Genomic DNA, 4,884 nt, shown 5'->3' on the forward strand with positions numbered 1-4,884 from the left:
ATATATAATCTTCCACAAATCCTGAATTTAAAATGCTCCACATGCCCAGAACTCTTTTCTAGAGAGTAACACAGAATGGTGGAAAGTCATATGTTACTCTAAAGGAAAGCCTCCATGTAATTACCTCTAAATATAAAGTTGCATACAAAGAGAAAAAAAAAAAAATAGCTACAATGGCTTCATTTTCTACAACTAAATCCAGACTGATACAATGACTGACAAACAATGCTCAACCTCACTAGTGATAAAGTCAGTGTGAATGAAGACGACAAAAACAAAACATTGCATAGCTATTAGACTGACAAAAACACTAGCAAGGATATGGCGAAATGGAAACTGAAATTTTTTTGATGATGGGAACTAAAATTTGTACAATTACTTTAAAGAACAATTTGGTGTTAAATTGTTGAATATCTTTATCAGATTTTGGTTTTAAGGTATCAACTTTTTTGGTATTTGGTATAAATTTTTGTCAGCAAATATTTAACAGTATTTTCTGATAGAAGTTGAACATGCATTTATTATATCATCCATAAATTACTCCTTTAGGTATATACCCTTGAGAAACTTTGTACAAGTATAGAAAAAGACTTTTATAAAGACATTTACTACCTCATTGCTTGAAATAGTCAAAAGCAATAAACTATTGCCCTGAGGTAGAAAATGGATAAATTTGGGAATTTATTCACACAATAGAATCTGAAGAGCAGTTAAAATGAATTAGCTAGATCTATATGAATCAACATAAATAAATATAAAAAGAGTTAAAACATGTTACATTTCATTGCATGAAAATAATAATTGGCAAAATAATATCATAGCATTTATGTAAATTTAAAAAACCATTAAAAGTAGAATATGTTGCTTATGGAGATAGATACACACACACACACACATATAAAAAATACATGAAATGATATACACAAACTCTTAACAGCGATTTACCACTTGGGAGAGAGTAAGGGGAAAGGATAGGGAAGGGGAAGGGGAGGCAGTTGCATCTGCAACAGTTGGCTTCTTAACAACAACAAAAAAGATCTAACCTAAGACAAATATGGAAAATCTTATCAGTTAACAATTGTTGGTACACAGATAACTATAATTTTGTTTTGTGTATGTTGACAATATTTCATAATAAAATAATAGAAAATTTAAATATTAAAAATGGCAATAATGACTAAGGGTGAAAAAGCATTTGCAATAATAAGATGAAGGGTTAATGTTTTGAATATGTAAAGAATTTTTATAATTAAAACATTTCAGCACCTCCAATAGTAGAAAAACGGGTTAAGTACATAAGGAAGCAACTTACAAAATTATAAAAATGGCCAGTGAACATTAAAAAATATTCCCCATCACTACCAATATAAAAGTTAAATATTGGCTGGGTGTGGTGGCTCAGGGCTGTAATCCCAGCACTTTGGAAGGCCGAAGCTGGTGGATCACTAGAGGTCAGGAGTTCAAGACCAGCCTGGCCAACGTGGTGAAACCCTGCCTCTACTAATAAATAAATAAATAGTACAAAAATTAGCCAGGCGAGATGGCACATGCCTGTAATCCCAGCTACTCAGAAGGCTGAGGCAGGAGAATCACTTGAACCTGGGAGGAGGAGGGTGCAGTGAGCTGAGATCACGCAACTGCACTCCAGCCTGGGCGGCAGAGCGAGACTTCATCTCAAAAAAAACCCCACAAAAGTTAAATATATTCATCTCTCAGTTAGACTAAGGTTTAAAAAGAATGATGATACCCAATATTGTCTAGGTTGAGGGTACAAGGACACACTCATGGGTACTCTTTGTGTAGGTCAATCTGGCAATATGGATGAAAATTCTTAAGGTATATTCTCTGACCCAGAAATTCTACTTTTAAACATCTATCATAAGAAAGTAACCAATTGTATGAAAACAGAAAAAAAAGGAAAAGAGGAGCATACAAAGATGTTCTTCAGTGTTATATGAAAAAGTAAAAAACTAAAATACACTTATATGTGTAATAATAGGTTACCTGAAGCAAATCATTCCTTAGTAGTGAAATACTTGGTAAATCAGTAAAAATTAATTTGCAAGTTTCTATTGACTTGAAAAAGTGAATTAGAAAAGTATATGATGTGTTGGGTGTGGTGGCTTGCACCTGTAATCCCAGCTCCTCTGGAGGTTGAGGCAGAAGGACTGCTTGAGGCCAGAAGCTGAGTTACAGTGAACTATGATCATGCCACTGCACTCCAGCCTGGGTGACAGCACACACACCCTGTCTCTAAAAAAATAAAATAAAAAAAGCACATTATAAAACAGTATTTATAGGTATTATATTTAAATAAAATAACTACATATATATTCACTAAAAAACACAAACCCAGTAATTATCTTTGGGTGGTGGAATTAAAGATAGTCTGTGTGTGTTAAAAAAACAAAAACCAAAAAACTGCACTCTTCTGTGTTTTCCAAATTGTTTTTGTCATTGAGCACATAGTAATTTCATAATTAGAAAAAAGAACTTATTTTAAAAGGTGGTGGTAGAGAGACAGATACACCATCTGCTGCTGCAAGACAGCTTGAACACCTGAAGTAAAGAAATAGCAATGGAGTGAGGGTAAGAGTTTTGAGAAATATTTACAAGGCAGGATCAATAGGTGCTGGAGGATTAATTGGATATTGGTTTGGTAAAAGACTGAGAGATCTAGCTTAAGTAACTTAATAGGACATCGCTGTCATTGATAAGGTCAGAGGACACAGGAAGAGGAGCTCCTTTGGGTGGACAGACAATGTATTAAGTTTTGAACTACGGAGTCTGAGGTATCTGTGGTACATCCTGGTGGCAAGGTATGTGGTCAGGGTCTGGTGGCCAGGAAAGTGCTAAGCTAAAATTTCTCCTTGAATACATAGATTCTAAAAGGCTGGTGGCTGGGCGTGGTGGCTCATGCCTGTGATTCCAGCACTTTGGGAGGCTGAGGTGGGCGGATCACGAGGTCAAAATATCTAGACCATCCTGGCCAACATGGTGAAACCCCATCTCTAATAAAAATACAAAAATTAGCTGGGCGTGGTGGCATGCGCCTATAATCTCAGTTACTCGGGAGGCTGAGGCAGGAGAATGGCTTGCACCCGGGAGGTGGAGGTTTCAGTGAGCTGAGATCGCGCCACTGAACTCCACCCTGGTGACAGAGCAAGACTCTGTCTCAAGAAAAAAAAAAAAATTCAGAGATTAATGTGGTCAAGGGGTGTCAGCAAGATGACCAATTAGAGTTGCCTGGTGGTTGTCCCCCTCCAGTCCAACAAGAAGTGACCAAAACAACAAGCAAACAACGATATTTTGACTGTAGTGACTGATGAAGTACACTGGAGAATACTAGAGGGGCAGCAAAATCCCTGTGGAACATGAAAGCCCAGGATACCACCACAGACAGGGGAGTAAGGTATCCTGCCTCTGCCACACTGTCTTCCCTGCTGGGATTAGCTCAGGGTCAGGGAGGACTTCTTACAGGGAAAAAGTAAGCTGGAGATTCCCAGCAGTCCTCATTGCCACCACAAATGCCAGCAAATCTTGCCACAGGAGAATTTCCCAGTACTCATAGGACCCAAATCTAGTTTGGAGAGCAGCTGGGAATTTGTAAACCTGAACTCTCTCAGAGTAGGATCCCATGTTGAGCACTCCTCATCCCTGTAATCTAAGTTGTCACAGCACAGATCATCTTGGAACCAGACCCACTGGTAGAGTATGTCTTGCCCTGGGGGCCAGTAGCAACTGACTCTCTCCATCTCTGAGGCCCTGACATCATTTCACCATGTTCACATGGGTGCTTGCATCACTATAAGTGTAGTTGGCTGGATCCTAGGCCAGACAAAATTACTGAGATGCCAGTGTGTGAACCCAGGTGGCATCCCACCCACCAATGGAACAGGCAAGCCTGCACTGTGGTGAAGCCACCGAACAGCTGGCTGGCCTGCTGTGCCCGCATCTGGCATGAGAGCTGGACCAGTGATGGCCCTGCCTCCCCGGAGAGACTACTGCATAGCCACATAGCTGGCCACACTTGCACATGCCTGAACCCAGCCTTGAAGTCAGCCTGGTTGTGGCTGCTGCCTTCCTGGAGAGTCTGCCAGATAGTGTCTCAGACCTCTGTACAAACATGTACCTGGCCCAGCAACCAGCCCAGTGCCACTGCCCATAGGCTACAATGTCTGTGATTGTTTCAAATTCCTGCAGCCTAGGCTACTGAGGCAATCACAGAGATTGCTAATGAGAATTACAGTTGAAGAAACTGTACAGAGACCTTGCTACTAAGTCCACCCAGAACCAAAGCCAACACACCATATCCAATCAACACCCTAGGACCCACCTACAGGAAAAGGTCTCACCATATGAAGCTTATGGCAGAAATAAGTCCTAAACTATCAATAATAACTCTGAATGTAAATGGATTAAATACTCTAATTAAAAGATTTAGAGTGGTTGAATGGATTAAAAAGGACCCAACTATAGGCTGGCTACAAACGATTTACCACATCATTAAAGATAAACATAGACTGAAAATGAAGGGATGGAAAACATAGGAAATAAGTTAAAGTGACTATTCCACCTGATGTTCATATATCAATGTAGAGACACAAAAACATAAAAAAGCAAGGAAATATGATACCTCCAAATGAATACAGTAAGTCTCCAACAATGTACCCAAAAGAAAAGGATATTTACAAAATGTCTAAAGAGAAGTTCAAAATAATGATCTTAAGGAGACTCAGTGAAATACAAGAGAACACAAACAATTTAATTAAATCAAGAAAATTCATGATATGAAAGAGAAGCTGAACAAAGAGATATCACAAAAAAGAACCAAACAGAAATCACAGAGCTGAAGATTCAATGAATAAAATGAAAAAAAAAAAA

General features: G+C 38.8%; 1 protein-coding gene across 1 annotated transcript in view; it reads right to left on the reverse strand.

The window, feature by feature from the left end:
• SCAPER (S-phase cyclin A-associated protein in the ER) overlaps positions 1 to 4,884 on the reverse strand; it is a 605,860-nt gene that overhangs the window by 70,314 nt on the left and 530,662 nt on the right. The window lies entirely within an intron of this gene.

Source organism: Mandrillus leucophaeus, unplaced genomic scaffold, assembly GCF_000951045.1.
Source record: "Mandrillus leucophaeus isolate KB7577 unplaced genomic scaffold, Mleu.le_1.0 Scaffold241, whole genome shotgun sequence".
NCBI lineage: Eukaryota > Metazoa > Chordata > Mammalia > Primates > Cercopithecidae > Mandrillus > Mandrillus leucophaeus.